The sequence below is a fragment of the Odontesthes bonariensis genome, chromosome 14, assembly GCF_027942865.1.
Source record: "Odontesthes bonariensis isolate fOdoBon6 chromosome 14, fOdoBon6.hap1, whole genome shotgun sequence".
Lineage (NCBI taxonomy): Eukaryota > Metazoa > Chordata > Actinopteri > Atheriniformes > Atherinopsidae > Odontesthes > Odontesthes bonariensis.
Window position 1 is genome coordinate 19,044,396 of NC_134519.1, and position 19,351 is coordinate 19,063,746.

A 19,351-nucleotide genomic window follows, 5' to 3' on the forward strand; every position below is an offset into this window, starting at 1 on the left:
GAAGACTGCAGCAGCTTTTGATGCCCAAGCTCCTGTATCTGCTTTTGCAATTTGTATGTCATCACATACTCAAGCTTGAGAGGAGCAATTCATGCTAATGGAAGTAATTACACAAAAATTATAACCTGTCTGATTGAAAGACTACAAATGAGCATGCATGAGACTGTAATAGGTGCTTCCCATACAATCAACACGTCTATCTGCGTGTGATACACTTAACCACTGTGCTCTCAGTGTTCTTAACCACAGAGTTAAGACGAAGGCAATAGACTGACATTTCCATAATCTTACATGAACACTCAGTTTGACCTTGTGTTACTTAATACCCAGCACAACTCAACACTTGAAAGAACTCTTATCAGCATTTTGATAAATTTCAGAGGGGGAAGTGGATTCATCTCATTTCCCTGTGGAAATCCCGAAGGTTAAAATCTACCCACTCGATATTTAATGTGTGATAGTGAATTTCATATCTCTGATAATAAAGATATCCTTTCTCTAAGATTATTGAGCCCAGTCTGCGTTAAGGATACCCAAATTTAGTGCACCTGTGCGGCATATTAGGGCTTTACAATTAATCTTCCCCATAAACCTCCATTTGTTCATGGGGCAGCTCGACAGCAGCTGATACATCTGTTCTTTATGTTGACTGTAAGGCTATGTTAGTGAATGATCGTGGTCCTAATCGTAACAAGAACAAAATATTCTTTGCCAACACACTCCTTAAATCCCATACCATATTCAATGAATATCATTTAGAATAATCTGAAAGGTAAAAAACAAAAATATTCACTGTGTGTCCAAAACATCTCAGAATCAGCTGTCACTACAATCCAGACATTTCTTTTGCTGCTCCTTTACTTATTCCTTTTTGTCCTTCGAATATGTGATAGATTGGCCTCTCATAGGTCAAGCACTGTGTCTGTGTTTATAAAGAGCACAAAACCCTACATTTAAGAGAGATTTTTCCAAGCATGGAGCTCATTAATATAAAAGAGATCAATACACTATATGTATATATAAATCATGCTTAATTGGAGCTGAGGATACCTTCACTGTCAGTGGTGTGAACTGTGACCCTGGCATTTTGAGAGAGAACAATCTCTGAACCGAATCCAAAACCTTTTTGGTGGGGTTGTGGAGTGTTTAAAGGAGCTTCATAATGAGTGATTGGGTATAAAAAGCTTAGGGACCAGGGTAGCACCAAACCCCCAACCCTGACTGATATAACACAGTTAAATTATTCATTTGAAGTAATACTCTTGCTGATGAAATATTCATCATTCTGTAATGAGGGATGTATTGATTTAAATAGCAGCACTTTGTTGAGAGCCGCAGCTTAGTGGAAAAAAAAAAAAAAAAAAAGAAAAACAGACAAAGAATCAAAGGTATTCTGGAGATCATATTTTTCTATTTTATCAGCAGCGGACACTTGTACTGATTACTAATTAGGCTCTCTTGTGTGGAAACTATTTGGTGGAAATCACACTACCTTCATACAGTAGATTAGACATCAGCACTTTCTGATAATGAAAACAGTTTGGCTCACTGTTACTCATAATTGCATCATTTCACTGTGAACTTCATTTGCCTGAAGCATGAAAATGTGCACTTACTCAGTGACCACTTGTTGAGCCCATATTGTTTTCCTTAGTAAAATTATTCATCACCTCAGTAACATGAAAATACAAAAGTTTTTTGTTTAACTAAAAAAAAAAGAAAAGGACACTTAGTTATTCAGGAGGAGGGAGAGGATGGTGACATCTTCGTAATATTTGCTCCTCCTCCTCCCTTAAAGCTGCCGTCGGCAACTTTTTTTTAGTCATATTAGCTTGAACTGTCATGGGATTCTGGAAGTAGAATATTAAATAGGCTGTTTAGGAAAAATCCCGAATTCTGTAGCTCCCTCACCAACCACGTCTTCCATGCTGAGCGTGAGTCTGCCCCCAGCTTGTGTGCGCGCACACTGGTGTGAACTCACGTGCACAACCTCGTCCACAGAGGGGGAGGGACCTGAAAGTTGTATCAGTTCCTGAACGGCCTGCACTTTTGTTCGCAATGGAAGACCATAGTTATGCCACGCCACAGGAGAAGGGATCCTCGTCGCCAAAAAAGCGAAAAAGAGAATCTTCACACATACCGCCTGCCGTAGTTCAACAAGTTGCAACGCACATTTGAAAACGCGAGGCGCTAGAGAGCAAATTCATTCGACTTTGCAAAATAAAATAACTAGATGGGGGAAGAAATTACACAGTGTCACTTTAAGGAAAATAATACCATTCTGCTGAATTCAAGCATTTGCTTTTCTTTCTGGCACACTGTCATTCAGGAGATTGGAAGACATTATTGTGGTAATATACAATATTGCTTTACCTCATCTGACATCATGACACTGAGTGTAAAAAGGGCGTCGCAGCAGTTGCATTACATTTCATTTCTATGCATTTTAAGCATTTAACGTGTCCTTTTATGGCACTGGATGACACCTTCCAGTCAAGAGCACATGGCATTTCTCAAGAGCACATGACATTAAGAAAGAAACAGCAACAACAGAGGTAGTAATAAAATACACCATGTTTTTTTTTATGAGACTTGGATGCTTTAGCACCCAAGAAAAAAAGCTGTCTCTCAACATTTTTTCAAAGTTCAAGATAAGGAAACGAAGGAACAGCACAGGTGACTGCAGACCATATTTACTGGTCTTTATTACGTTTTGAGCAACATGCCTTACTTTCCCTTTTTAAAGTACTAAAGGGATAGTTTGCCTCTTGACATGAAGCTGTATGACATCCCATATTAGCAACATTTATGAACATTGACTTACCCCCCGCTGCGTCCTGTGAGCCGAGTTCCTGCCTCGTTTTGGCGTTGACGAAGGTAGTCCGGCTAGTTGGCTGGGGTCCCGAAAATAAAGCCAGAAAATCGTTAGTGCTATTTCTCTCTACCTTCGTATCACTACAGGCTATGTAAACCGTGCAGACCGAAGAGCAGACCGAGCAGTCCCCTGCTTCCGAGCAGTAAACACCGTAACAGGTGCGGTTATCGCTAGGTGGCTGAACGCATTGATATAAAGGGAGGCAAAAATAGCGCCAAGTGATCGTGAGGTCTGACTTTTTCTGGCTAACGATTTTGTGATGCAAATGTATTACTCTTTTGAACGCATATTGTTTTGAGAAGCAAAACGCCTTATTTTCGGGACCCCAGCCAACGAGCCGGACTATCTTTGTCAACGCCAAAACTCGGCTGGAACTCGGCTCACAGGACGCAGCAGGGGGTAAGTCAATGTTCATAAATGATATTGTTAATATGGGATGTCATACTCCCCCTTGAGCTGTCACCTTATCGTGGTGGGGGGGGTTTGCGTGCCCCAATGAGTCTGGGAGCTATGTTGTCTGGGGCTTTAAGCCCCTGGTAGGGTCACCCATGGCAAACAGATCCTAGATGAGGGACCAGACAAAGAACAGCTCACAAGACCCCTATGATGAATAATATTTATGGACACCGTGTTCCCTTGCCCGGACGCGGGTCACCGGGGCCTCCCCCTGGAGCCAGGCCCAGGGGTGGGGCCCGCCGGCGAGCGCCTGGTGGCCGGGTCTGTGCCCGTGGGGCTCGGTCGGGCACAGCCCGAAGAAACGACACGGGTCCCCCTTCCTACGGGCTCACCACCCGTGGGAGGGGCCATGGGGGTCGGGTGCAATGTGAGCTGGGCGGCAGCCGAAGGCAGGGACCTTGGCGGTCTGATCCTCGGCTACTGAAGCTGGCTCTTGGGACGTGGAACGTCACCTCTCTGCTGGGGAAGGAGCCTGAGCTGGTGCGCGAGGCTGAGCGGTTCCGGCTAGATATAGTCGGACTCACCTCGACGCATGGCTTGGGCTCCGGAACCAGCCTCCTCGAGAGGGGTTGGATTCTCTTCCACTCTGGAGTTGCCCGCGGTGAGAGGCGTAAAGCAGGTGTGGGCATACTTATCGCCCCCCAGCTGTGCGCCTGTACATTGGGGTTTACCCCGGTAGACGAGAGGGTAGCCTCCCTCCGCCTTAGGGTGGGGGGACGGGTCCTAACTGTTGTTTGTGCTTATGCACCGAACGGCAGTTCAGAGTACCCACCCTTTTTGGAGTCCCTGGAGGAGGCACTAGAGAGTGCTCCTCCGGGAGACTCCCTCGTCCTGCTGGGGGACTTCAATGCTCACGTGGGCAATGACAGTGAGACCTGGAGGGGCGTGATTGGGAGGAACGGCCCCCCCGATCTGAATCAGAGTGGTGTTTTGTTGTTGGACTTCTGTGCTCGTCACGGATTGTCCATAACGAACACCATGTTCAGGCATAAGGGTGTCCATATGTGCACTTGGCACCAGGACACCCTAGGCCGCAGCTCGATGATCGACTTTGTAGTCGTATCATCGGACTTGCGGCCGTATGTCCTGGACACTCGGGTGAAGAGAGGGGCGGAGCTGTCAACTGATCACCACCTGGTGGTGAGTTGGCTCCGCTGGTGGGGGAGGAAGCCGGTCAGACCTGGCAGGCCCAAACGTATTGTGAGGGTCTGCTGGGAACGGCTGGCGGAATCCCCTGTAAGGAGGAGTTTCAACTCCCACCTCCGGCAGAGCTTCAACCATGTCCCGGGGGAGGTGGGGGACATTGAGCCCGAATGGGCCATGTTCCGTGCCTCCATTGTTGAGGCGGCCGACCGGAGCTGTGGCCACAAGGTGGTCGGTGCCTGTCGTGGCGGCAATCCCCGAACCCGCTGGTGGACCCCAGTGGTGAGGGAGGCCGTCAAGCTGAAGAAGGAGTCCTATCGGGCCTTTTTGGCCAGTGGGACTCTGGAAGCAGCTGATGGGTACCGACAGGCCAAGCGGAACGCAGCCTCGGCGGTTGCTGAGGCAAAAACTCGGGCTTGGGAGGAGTTCGGGGAGGCCATGGAGAACGATTTCCGGACGGCCTCGAGGAGATTCTGGTCCACCATCCGGCGGCTCAGGGGGGGGAAGCGGTGCATCGTCAACACCGTGTATGGTGAGGGCGGGGCTCTGCTGACTTCAACTAGGGACGTCGTGAGTCGGTGGGGGGAGTACTTCGAGGGCCTCCTCAATCCTACCGACACGCCTTCCGATGAGGAAGCAGAGTTGGGGAGCTCGGACGTGGGACCTCCCATTTCTGGGGCTGAGGTTGCCGAGGTGGTCAAAAAACTCCTCGGTGGCAAGGCCCCGGGGGTGGATGAGGTCCGTCCTGAGTTCCTCAAGGCTCTGGATGTTGTGGGGCTGTCTTGGTTGACACGCCTCTGCAGCATCGCGTGGACATCGGGGGCAGTGCCTCTGGACTGGCAGATCGGGGTGGTGGTCCCCCTCTTTAAAAAGGGGGACCGGAGGGTGTGTTCCAACTATAGGGGGATCACACTCCTCAGCCTCCCTGGTAAGGTCTTTTCGGGGGTACTGGAGAGGAGGATCCGCCGGATAGTCGAATCTCGGATTCAGGAGGTGCAGTGTGGTTTTCGTCCTGGCCGTGGAACAGTGGACCAGCTCTATACCCTCCGCAGGATCCTGGAGGGTGCATGGGAGTTCGCCCAACCGGTCTACATGTGTTTTGTGGACTTGGAGAAGGCGTTCGACCGTGTCCCTCGGGGACTCTTGTGGGGGGTGCTCCGGGAGTATGGAGTGCCGGACTCCTTGATATGGGCTGTTCGGTCTCTGTATGACCGGTGTCAGAGTTTGGTCCGCATTGCCGGCAGTAAGTCGGACATGTTTCCTGTGAGGGTTGGACTCCGTCAGGGCTGCCCTTTGTCACCGATTCTGTTCATAATTTTTATGGACAGAATTTCTAGGCGCAGCCAGGGCGTTGAGGGGGTCCGGTTTGGCGACCTCAGAATCGGGTCTCTGCTTTTTGCGGACGATTTGGTTCTGTTGGCGTCGTCAGGCCGTGACCTTCAGCTCTCACTGGAGCGGTTCGCAGCCGAGTGTGAAGCGGCTGGGATGAGAATCAGCACCTCCAAATCTGAGACCATGGTCTTCAGCCGGAAAAGGGTGGAATGCTCTCTTCGGGTCGGGAATGAGATCCTTCCCCAAGTGGAGGAGTTCAAGTATCTCGGGGTCTTGTTCACGAGTGAGGGACGAATGGAACAGGAGATTGACAGACGGATTGGTGCGGCGTCTGCAGTGATGCGGGCTCTGCACCGGCCCGTCGTGGTGAAGAAGGAGCTGAGCCAGAAGGCGAAGCTCTCGATTTACCGGTCAATCTATGTTCCTACCCTCACCTATGGTCACGAGCTGTGGGTAGTGACCGAAAGAACGAGATCGCGAATACAAGCGGCCGAAATGAGTTTCCTCCGCAGGGTGTCTGGGCTCTCCCTTAGAGATAGGGTGAGAAGCTCGGTCATCCGGGAGGGGCTCGGAGTAGAACCGCTGCTCCTCCGCATCGAGAGGAGTCAGATGAGGTGGCTCGGGCATCTGGTGAGAATGCCTCCTGGACGCCTCCCCGGTGAGGTGTTCCGGGCCCGTCCCACTGGGAGGAGGCCCCGGGGAAGACCCAGGACACGTTGGAGAGACTATGTCTCTCGGCTGGCCTGGGAACGCCTCGGGGTCCCCCCAGAAGAGCTGGAGGAAGTGGCCGGGGACAGGGACGTCTGGGTCTCTTTGCTCAAGCTGCTGCCCCCGCGACCCGATCCCCGGACCAGCGGAAGATAATGGATGGATGGATGGATGGATGGGATGTCATACAGCATCATGTCAAAAGAGGCGAACTATCCCTTTAAGGTGGAAGCAAATGCAGTTTTGATCATGGGTCAGCTGCTATAACACTTTTTCGTTGCTTTACCTTGAGATTTGGTGGCCCCAAGTGCATCAATTGTTTCACGTGAATGGATAATTTCGTCTACCCTTTTAGATTTTTCACAAGAACATAGATTGCCTTTTGTCTCCTTTAAATATTAGTAAATTATTGGATATTTTGAGGACATTGTGGATGCAGGATACAGAGTTAATGCTTTGTTTTGTGTGTGTCATTTTGTGCCTTTAAAGTCTCAATGTGTTGCCGTCATTGTTGATTTTGTTGTTCGACCTTTTTATGTAAGGCTGCAGCATTTACTTGACGGGTACAATCTAAGTAAATACCTTAAGTGCCAGGTGGCTCTCTTTTTTCCTTTCAAGTGAAGGGTGACATCAGTGAGAGATCCAGTATTTAATTCTACAAATCCTACCTCTACCTTTGGAGAAAAAGGAGAAAATGTATTAAGCCTCTTAATGAAAGCTTCTATATGAAATACTACTGTCTTTAACAGAGAAGCACGATATTGTTTTGTTAAGTACATCTGTAAAATATACTTTATGCCTGGAGAGCATATGGATGCTGCTCAACTCAAACAGAAGCTAAAGCTTTGATTATACATTTTAAAGAATGGACTAAACCAGCCTACCTCAAAAATCAGGTAGCTGGAAGCCTACCTTATAAATTGCTCTGTTGGTAATTAAATAAAAATGGTAAGAGCTGATCTCTCTTATGGTTGTTTGTCTCGTTTGTCTCTGTGTAGCCCTGTGAAGGACTAGTGACCTGTCTAGGGCGTACCCCACCTCTCGCCCAATGACAGCTGGAATAGGCTCCAGTCCCCCCACGACCCTGAATTGGAAAAAGCGGTTATAGAAAATGGGTGGATGGATGGATGATCTCACTTATTGTACTCGTGATTTCCTCAGCTTTTTACTACATTGCACATACTTGGCCACTGATTAATTATTTGAGGGTTTTAGTTTTTTAAGGGCCAATGGTTTTGTGTTTACAGTTTTTGAGATTTGAGGTTACCGTCACAGTAAATCATCTTTTCTTTCCCTTTATTTCTCATACAATGGAAAAGCAGTGAATTGCTCGCAAGGAAACACACAACATGAAAAGCTTTGTTTTGTGCTGTGAAGGGAGCGTAAACAACGTTACTGTGGACTCACATCCTGAAAGCGGCTTTGATCTTTATGCAATACGGCTGTTATTATAAGAAAGTCCTGTCAAGAAATTGCTGTTTGGGTGGAACACAATACTGGACTGACTGTCAGTCACTAGCAGGGAACAATTGCCTCAGGATAACATTGTTTACAGAAGTGGAAAACATAGGATTGCATGGAATCACAGCCTTGTGCGCCAAAATTGAAGTTATTGATGACAGGAGGTGCCATTTGTCTTTTGGAAACACCGGCCTACATCTTTTCCCTGGCTTAAATAGCCGATTAAACATGACATATTAAGGGGGTTGAACAGGGCATTTGAGAATTATGGCATAATTATAGACAAGTAAAAAAATGTCTCCCTGCTGGCTAGTATGAATTAAAATACAATGCTCCTGCACTACTTTATTCAATTAAATCGCAGAGTGAACATTTTCAGTTTCATAAAAAAGACAGTGATTAAATATAATCACAACAGATTTAAATGCAGAATCACAACTTGTGTAATGATATGTTTTTGTGCTAATTGCCTTTCTTTTTGTCCAGCAAGGAATGTCATTCAGTACTTGAAATGGTTATGCTGAAAGTAGCCTGAATTACAGGGTGCAGATATTGTGGTTAGGGCTGAAAGAGTAAAGCTAGTTAATCCTTTACCTTCTGTGCAGGTTAGCTCAATTTCATTTCTGTGTGTGTCATGAACATCACCTGATAAGGTCCTCATTTTCTCTGAAGTTGCCGTCCACATACACAAACGGTCCAATGCATTTCCTTCTGTTTACACATCCTGACAAAATTATCTCTGCAAGATGTGAGGACCAAATGTTGGCAATCTCACCTGCAGCCCTTTGCAGTGCTTGTGTTCAAATGTGTTCAATTTAACATTGCACCATAGCACCACAATAGAAATATTTTAACTCAAAGCGTACAATATAATACCTACGTGTTGATGGAACTCCAAGGTTTCTGTAAGATTTGGAACTTCTCTTTCACTGCCGTTGGGGAAAGCTGGAAAGCTTGCAGTGCTATCACATAATAAAAGAGCGCAGCATACTCCTCCATATTTTCTAAATTTTTTAGCTGATTGAAAAAGCCTGTTCCAAATACACAACCTACACTTACTGTAACTTCCTTTTCCCTTCCTTACACAGCAAAGGAAATGTTTTTTTTTAGATAAATACTGAATAATTTCAATATTGAAATTAAATATCCGTTCAAAATATTTTCACACCATAAGCCGAACAGAAAGAAAGTATATTATATGGCTACAGTAGTTTCACCTGTCTGTAACATTAATGCAACGTTGCAAACACAGGTGTAAATACACTTCGACTTGGCAGTTCTGCTTTTTTTGGACGATCCCTACTGAGGCAACAGAGAAAAGCAGCAGAGAAAAAAAAACAAAAAAAAAAACAAATAAATAATATGCAGGGGGTAACACAAATAATCCCCAGATGGGAATAATGAAGAGTCATCAGTTCACACACAAAGGCTTGGAGCGAGGAGGTATCATCCAGCAGCAGTGCTGGGCTTTTTGTTTGTGGACTTTCAGCAGCCCCTTTGACATTAACAGCTTGTCAGGAACGGTTTTGAAGGTTACTGGTGTAGTTGCACAGTTGCTTTGTCTTGCACAGATGCGAGCCACATGTAGTAATGTTGCAGCTGAGAATCTCTGAGTATTTTGATAGGGATGCTAGCAGGTAGTCTGCCACTAATTTGCTTGGCATTTCAGCTGAAATCTGTGGGGTGACTGAAAGGTTTACGGGCTGAAGAACAATCAGCTGATTGCTTGGGCTAAAGGCGAGGAGGCAGGGTTGAGGAGTTGCATCGTGTGCCACTGCTAGATTGATTGATATTTAACAGTATGCGGTTGAAGGGCAGAATGGAGTGACTGCTGAGCATACAAATTTAGTGATAGAGAAACCTTAAACTATCTATTGAAAATGGATAGAAAGAAGGAGAATATATGTATGTGGATGCTGATATATGTTGTTGAAAGACAAGTTGTTCTGCTCATTCTGTACATGAGCATTTTCTGAGCATTTTTGGTGCACATTTCCCCCACCCACCACCTGTTAACGTGCAAACTGTTATCTCATCTTTCATATGCTCGACTCTTTCAAATACTTGATATGATATCAGTCGTTGACACAAAATTTATGATCTAGAAGAGTTAACGGTCAGGTCTAAAATATATATGTACGTTTCTATATGTCAAGTATACAGTTACATAAATTTATATCTTAAAGTTATCAACAATTTGTGCTCCATAATACATTCTAGGGTGCCCAAAGTTTGTTTCTGTGTCACCGGTTTCTACCTATGTGAATACAACCCTGCAAAAAATACAGGGTGAATGTAGAAAGATGCCATTTTACAATGCTACAGCAAATTTCTGTAAGGAGAACTTTACTGTTTGTCGGGCAGGACAGAGTTCCAATAAAAAAGAATAATGATTTTTACTTGTCAAATCTTGATATAACATGTTCTCGTCAAAAAAGGAAGAGAGTGTGCCATCTTCATCTGTTTGGAAGTGTGATAATTAATTCAGTGTCTGAGAAGGTGCTGCAGACTGATAGTGGCATGTAATCAGTGATACAATGTGGGTGGATATGTCCCTTCAATACATTTATACAAAAGTTACCATGTCGGATGTGTCTTTGTGATAGAAATTTTCTCCCTTACTTTCAAGCAAAATCATGTGCTGAGCCTCCATAAAGTTATTATTATTTTTGCCATCTGCAAAAGCACAGTCTTGGAAACATCTGTGTGTGGGCAGAGGACACAGCAAAAGTGCAAAAATGCATTTCATCTTTTCACACTGCTTGTGAAAAGAGAGGTGATTTCTAATGAAATCTAATGAAAATGAGACACACTTTTGCCCCTGCAGAGTCTGTGCCTGAAGAATGTCAGAACAACTGAGCTCTTGCTGCCACTGACGCCCATGCTTCCTTCTTTTATAATGAATTTAACAAGCCTCCATAATGAGGCTATTATAGACTCCAGCCTCCCAACCGAACAGAGAATTAGATAAGACGGCACCTGGACACTTCAGCAGTCATCAAAATAGATGCCAATCAAATTAGCTGAGGTCTGTGTTTCTCTCTTGTTTTTCTCCCAAAAGGCTATTATCAGCTCGGGGCTGTTTTTTTACTGTTTTCATTTTTCGATGGCAACAAGCTGTCATCAAAGCTGACCCTATAACTTATTAGAATAAGAATGAAGGACTCCACTTTTAAATGATAGTCATGTAAATGTTGTTTGTCATGAGGAACTCCTTGAAAGACACAAGATCAACAAAAATGACTACTGACAGCCTATAGGCTGGCTTTACATCAGTGCTCAGTTTTGTGTGATCCATGGTTGAGACGACTCTAAAGGCGAAGACATAAAAGTCTCCCAGCTGTTACTTTAGAGCATCAACATGCAACAGCTGAAATTAACAAATGATCATCAACAATCATTAACACAACAGGTAAGCTGTATTTTTTAATGTCACACGATGTCTACACAATGACATGATGGTGAAATGTTTTGTTGCTGGTACAAGGTCACTTTGATGACAAAAATAGCTTTTACTGGCCATTTTGCTGAGAACCGCTTCCATTATGCTTCCACACTCTTGAAAAATGAGCACCACACCAAAACTCTGAATGCTTCACAGCAGCGGCGCGGCTTGATGCGCATCTCTTGAGCCGTTGTGGATGCTTTCATGTGTTAACAGGGGAGCCGAAACGAAAATCATCACATTCCACATAAGATAAACTGAAAAAAGTGCTCTCAGGATTTGCATCAGCTGTTAGCACTTTCGATGATGCTGAAAATAAGTGTACAGTTAATGGAACACGATTAAAAACCTGCAGTCTGTGAGGGTGTCGGCTGCACAGGAACAGCTGCACTTTGAGCTCAATGTAACCAACTACATTGCAGTTTGAAATAGTTGGATAGATATTTTGCATTATTAAAAAGTGGTAGATTTCACCTGTAAGTTAGTAGAATGTCAATCGTTTTGTTGCTTGTTGTCCATCCCTCCACAAGTGCAAACTTAGGCTCAAAGAAGAACTGAACCCATTTTGTTATCAAAAGTTCAGGTCAACGTGAAGAGGGTTTGTACCAAAATGCATTATTCAATGCCCTAGCTCAGAAACTGAAGGGAAATTGTGTCTCTGTTAGGTAAGACACTGAACTACTGGCAGCACTCTTCCTGAGTCTAATCTGCTCACCTTGAAACTGTTGTTGTTGTGAAGATTCCAACATTACCAAATTAAAGAAGCAAACACTTCTAGATTTTAGGGATTTTGTTTTAGCAAAATTCAAATTTACATTTTCCGCAGTCGTGGCTTTATTCAGCATTTTTTAGGGAGAGGTTGAATAAGCGATGGGCCATGAATCTGTCTGAGTGGAAACTTCAATCAGAAATTCATTGAAAATTGTTTTTAAGGACAGTGACATTTGCCTTGGACGATTTGCATGAGTAGTGCCATTGCCCAAGAAAAAGAAAAACATATCGAGTGTTTCATAACTGTTTTGTGTAGATAACAAAACACAATCTCACACTTACCACAGCCAAGTGGTAAGTGTGAAAGTTTTCACTTCATACTGTAAATTATAGGACTTGTTTAGACAGACTTGGTTATAAACTGTAGTTTGACTGGTGACATAAAACCACACGGCAGTAATTGTGGTTGTTAAGGAAAATGAAGGTGGAGGACAGAGACGAGGTGGGGGGGGTTAATGAGATTAGTGATGGAAATATAACTCTTGACAACGCTTGACACCGCATATTATTAAACACCCTTATGATTCACCCAATAATTAAGAAAGGAAATGCACTGCATGGTAGCTCTGTGCTTCAAAATGTCAGTGTTAAGCTTCCAATTCACTTAACAATATCTTACAAGGAATGCCTCCCAAAGATTTAGGCCTGGCATCAGCTTTAACTAAATGTCACTTCCTTAGTGATTATCAATTAGGTTTTTGATCTCAAATCTAACTAAATCTTTAACAGTTGTCCTCAGTAGCCCTACACTCTCAACAGCCAATCGCCCACGGCTCTGACAGAATCTCTGCAGCCTTTTATTTTTTGTGTTCAGGAGGACTTGATTTCCTTCCTTAATGCTTTTATAACCCTGCTACTGTCTCTAGGCAACTCAAAGGCTGTTGAGCTCGTTAAGTCTCTATCCCCTGAAGAGGCTGAGCTCCTTTAAGATTTTATTCACTTCTAGAACCTATGCAGGGTTCTCCTGAAGATCAGATCATACTCACACACACAGCACTTTGAGAATAATTAGAGCAGTTACGGTGTTAGGCAGTCCAAGGCCTCATTAAATTGCTGTAATTGTGGGTATTTGAAGCAGTTGGTTTTGACACTACTAAGATGTAAAAAATGCAAGAAGCCAGACAGGCTTTCTCTGTTGAAAGCTTGCTTGTGATTCTCTCTCTCACTGTTACAGTAGAATCAACAGTATACTCATGAGTTTTATTCAGTGTTTTTTATGTCCATCCATTAATTTCACATCCTCGCTTAATCCTATTCAGGAGAGGTGGAGTCTTTTCCCAGCTGCCATTAATGGAGAGGCAATGTACATTCTGGACAAATCACCAGTCTAACACAGGACCAACACAGAACCAAACAAGACAAATGACATTTTGTGTATGTTCTGTTTCCATTTCAATCAATATTCTCTCTTTTTTGGCCATGTATCAGACAGGATTGTGATCATGTTTTTCTCTTTTTCTAGCTTCAGTCTGACACGGTCTCAACTTTAATCGACTCCAAGGAGGAGGGCATCTAATTTTCTTTAACCAGTCACTAGAAACCACCATATCTGCCATATTTCAACATTGTTATCGATCAATCCAGACATGCTGCCATGCTGACACATTAGGTTTTCCTAGTTTCAGGGTGGAGCAAACAACATCTGATTCTTCACAATGAAATTATGTGCACAGATTTATACAATCAAACTAAAGATACACAAAAATAACCCAAGCCTGTAATTTGAACCATGCTAAAAAAGTACCATATGGCCATTCTCTACTTAAAGGTAGGGTAGGAGATCCTGGATTTTGAGTCCAGCGAAGCTGCATTTTGAAAATACACAGGTAAAAAGTCCCAACCCTTTTCTTCACTTTCCCCCCGAAGGCACGCCTCTAGAGTACATGAACGCGCACGAGCACGAAGGTGCACGAGCGCTGTTCTGACAGCAAGCGTCGATCGTTGCCGTATTTAGTATTTAGTATATGCTAACTATACGTTTAATAATGCTAGGTGCTAGCCAAGCTGGCTCTAGTTTAGCTTCCTGCCAAGCTTCTGGGCGCGTAATTCGTTCACGGAGCAGGGTACGCGCACAGGGAGAAGGAGGGGGAGGGAGGAGCAGATTGCATTTTAATAGACGGCATCAGAATCCAATCATTGTGAACGGTCCGTTCACAATGATTGGATACTGTTTTTCCTAGATTGTACGTTCTAGAGGCCACTAAAACTTTTCATATTTGTGTCAAAACTTTTAATTAATTGGTTGCAATGGGGGTGTGAAGAGTATTTCAAGCAATATGTAAAAAAATGTTCCAGAAAAAGATCCCCTACCCCGCCTTTAAAGCGATACAATGTAACTTCTCAAAAAGCCCACTCTGGAGCTCCCCCTACAGGCTTGGAGGTAATGTACGGTTACACTGTCGTAAATACAACACCCTTTCACTTTCACTTTTCACGTTTGTTGACGAACCGGCGAGGAGTTAGAAGGTGCAAGCTATGTCCACCGAGAAGGTAAGAGTAATCAAATGTACCTGGGAGCGTGAGAGGGGTCTATTTGTTTTTGCGGTAGGTGTGCCAGAAAGCAAGTCAAAGTACTTCCGCTCAGCTCCCGGGCCGCCACCGGGCCGCTCCAGCAAAGTTACATAGCGCAGTTTTTCCAACTCAGACCCCCGAAGGGCATAGGAGACAGGTCAATCGTAATATTAAAACTCATTCTAGCCACACAAATTTTTTCAAGCTGTTATTTTAAGGTAGAAATGTTACATAGTTTTGCTTTAATGGAGAACCAATACTCAAGTGGCTTCAGTTTGGTCATTTGGTCCAGGCTGTAATAATCTTTCCACACCAGCCTGAACTGAACTGAACTGAAATTAATTGAAATGAATACTATTCTTACAACTGAAAAAAGGGAAATTGATAAATGAGCCACAATAATTCATGATGAAAATTATCATGATCCTGAAAGAAGCCATGCTATTTTTTTTTTTAGCCTGACCAAACCTGTTAAACATGTAGCACTCAACACAAAGTGTGTCTTTTCTCCTGCTACTGAGTCTGCCACTGACTAGTATCATGAAGCCTGTATAGACTAGCAGTATAACAATGCAAGTTCCCAGGGTTCAAATACAAATACAAATACCAGGTGCTGTGTGCAACCCTATGGTCTTTATTTGGAAACCAAGCACGGAGGGAAAAGGCGAAAACAAAATCAGTTCCTTCAGTCATGTATGAGAAAAAAAGAAGAATTATTTCATCTCTCAGAATATTTTTGAAACAATATTAATTAAAAAAAGACATGAATGGCCAATTTTTTTTGTACATCCTCTTGTAGCACCAACTGATCATTTTTTCTAACAAGAAAAAAACGTTATTTCATGTCACAATTACACAATTTTTAAAGATAAAACAATGTTGACTAAACATCTATAATTATGACATTTCATAAGCAAATTTAACAGAGGTGTCGAAATTTCTCGATCTTAAGATACATCATGAAGCAGACATGGATGACCAGATGCAGCGATAGAGCATAATTGAGAGCCTACACAAAATGACAGTGTACAATCCTTAAATACTGGTTTCCCAGGCTGAACGAAATAACTTTGCAGTTATGTCTCTATCTAATGATCAACCGCTGTTAAGAAGTTGCGTTATGTTGCTGTGATGTTACTGCAGCTGGTGATACTGTGGATACTGTTCTGCAAAAATCTGAACGTTATACTGAAAAGCAAAAACCAGATAAGACGCATGCATCGTGTCAAATTTGCACTACAAAAATGTAAATCTTTTCTAATATTATAAATATTAGGAGGCATAGTAGCTGTTGTTACCATCACTTGTCTGTCTTGTCTCAGGGAAAACAGCCCTGCTGACTAGTCAGCCAAGATCTGGTATAAGCTTTTCAAAGCTTAATTAGGGACAGTTTTGATGGTGTTAATTAAAGGAGGAATTCAGATTGTCCTGTTTATTTTTGTTCTGCAATTAGTCATTTGAAGATGCGAGACATTGAGATGCATTTTGATTTAACTTTATATGCATCAATTGGTTAATTTGTGAACAGTAATTGAATTAAATAATTTAGCTGGTAAAGATTCCTACCCCTGATTATTAAACCATTTTCTAGATAGTGTGTACAATATTAAAAGCTGGTAAGGGGAAATGCAGGCGGTGGATCTAGGTAGTACAGGTAAAAGCCAAACCAAGAAGAAACAAGCCAAGAAGGCAAATAAGAAGTTCAAAGAATAATGAAGCAAATAACCCAAAAGCCAAAGAGAGGCACGAGGCAGACAAAGAAATAACCGAGAAAATATGCAAACACAGGGCACAAAAACAGATAGCATGAGAACTGACACAAGGAAAACACTCAGACTATATGCACAAGGGACTAATTAACTAATGAAACAAAGGTACCGCATAAAAAAAGAAAAATGCTGGAAAAAAAGTCAAAGGCAGGAAGTACTAAAACACAAGACACAATATTAGTGGCTTTATTAGAATAAAACAGAAAACCCTAATTTAAAGCTTGAGTTTTTCTGTTTGTAAAATAATGATCAGCAGTAAAATATAATTTTTGATTGTAAATCAGTTACGACCAACTCAGTAAGATAACAATTACTGAGCAAGGGATGAGTATTTAATTATAATTATTACAAAAAACACTATAACACTGCTGTAAATCCACAGTAGATGTACAGAGACCACAAACCTGGGACTGTGTTAGTCCTTTGCTTCTAAAACCCAGTTTGACTACCAGAGTCTGTCAGCAGGAGCTGCGTCCTAAGTTTTAATCACACACTGGGATTAGGTAAAGTGTTCTTAATTTTGTTAAGGGGTGATTCCTGCATTAAAAAAAAAAAGTCGAGCATCATGGCCGCAAGTCTACGGAAATTATCATATGAACAACTGAGACAAAACAGTGAATGTTTTGACCGAAAGATATTTTCATTCAGGGAACTGATGTTCGGGAAATCTGGTTTTGTGTATGAGATTTTCAGATGCTAATCTGAAATATTTTTACCATGGAGGGAAAAAGAAGATTCAACCCTGGAAATAAAGTCCTTGAAAGAACACAAAGAGAGATTGTATCTTTAGAATAAACAGCGAGGGACACAGCTTTAACACAAGTTGATGTTAAAAAAACTGTGGAAAAACAGTTTCCTGTGGAAAAGCCAAAAATCAGCATTGGATCAACATGATCTTCAGGCTTATATGAAAACTAGGGCTGTGACTCGATTAAAATTTTTAATCGTGTTAACTACAGGCTTTGAAATTAATTAATCGAAATTAATCGCATTTTAATCGCATATACATTATCCTTTAGAAAATTAACATTTTCAACAATATTTCAACAAACACAGAACATATCCCTATTTGAAATCTGAATGTAGCATGCATGAAAACACAGTATATAGAATCTTGGATGTTAAGCTGCGTTGGGCCCCCGTTAGCTTCCACGCTAGCTGCTACATGTTTAGCGTTGAGGTGATATTTGAGGCTTGATACGCTGCGGTGATACGCAAATTCCTTGTTGCATAATCTGCACACAACCACGCTCTTGTCGACGCTTCCATCCGTCTGTATTAAAAAAAATAATAATAAAAAATTATAGTGAGCGATTAAAATGCGTTATTTTTTTTAACGCGCTAATATGTGTGTAGTTAATTAATCGAAATTAACGTTCTAAAGTCCCAGCCCTAATGAAAACCTACATGTTTCTGTCATGAAAATCACTGCGTCGGCTCAGGAACACTTCCAGAATTTATCTGGAAGGGTGCCATGCCATCCACAAAAGCAGGTATAAGCCCTATCATACAAAGAAGCCATATGTGAACATCATTCTGAAATGCCACTGTCCTCTCTGTGCCAACTCTCATTTAAGATGAGAGTAGAAAACTGTTTTGTGGTCCTATGAATCCAAATTTCAAATAATTTCTTTGGAAATCTTGGATACCACGTCCTACGGGCTACAGACAAGAGGAACCGACTACCTTGTTTTTAGTACTCCGTGGCTATTGAACTGGAAACATCTGGAAAGGAACCACCGATGCTGAAAGGCATATACAGGTTTCAGAGCAACATATGACATCAAGATGACTGCTTTTCAGGCAAGGTTTGTCTATTTCAACAATATACTGCTAAACCACATGCTGCATCGATTACAACAGCATGGTTTCGTTTAGACATTTCACCCCTTAAAAACATTTGGTAAACCAATACAACAAAGGACTTAGATCAGCTAGAATCCTACATAGAACAAGAATGGGAAAACATTCCTCTCTCAAAGATGCAGCAACTCAGTCTCAGTTCCCAGACATTTATTGACTGTTGTTAAAAAAATAAGAGGGCATGCTACACAGTGGTAAACACGGCCCTGTACCAACTTCTTTGAGGAGTGTTACTGCCATCAAATTCAAGATGAGCTAACATTGTTCATGAAATAATAAAAATATCTCTCTTTCAACAAGTGATACGTCTTGTGTCTTTTACTGGGAATAGAAATATTGGTTTTACGAGGTTGAAAAATCATCACACCCTGTTTTATTTGCCTTTCACACACTATTCCAACTTTTTTAGAATCAGAGTTGCAGATATAAAAAATACAAAATAGCAGTTGGAACTGCTGAATATGAAATCAGTGCGGACGATAAAACCAACAATGTTATTCATTCCTTGCTTGTAATATTTCATTTCTAATCACCACCGGAGGAGAATTGGACAGGCCTTGTGGACCACAAGTAGTTGTCAAAGTAACCGTGATGAAGCACACTGGTATTTGGAAATATCTAACGCAGCACTGCAGGAATGTTTAACAAAAGATGTTTTTATTCCAACATTCATAGGTTTGATCAGTTGGAAATCTGAAATCTGGAAATATTTTTTTTTCTTAAAGATTCTTTTTAAAGGAAAAAAAATGTTTTGTCAGCTTTGAATGGAAGAAGAAACCATCAATAAATAACCCCATGCATTCAAACCTCTGCAAAGAAAAATGACGTAGCGGGGAGTGTGCGTCGGTTGTGTTGTCCGCACCAGAAACTAGTTCCCAAACCGACATGAGCAAACCAAACCTTCCGTGTTGATTTACACAGTCATTTGCACTCGATGTGAAAGTACACCACTCACACAGTAATTAGAAGGTAAATCAAGTAAATGAATTCACGTTGGGCGAAATATTTCGATTGGCG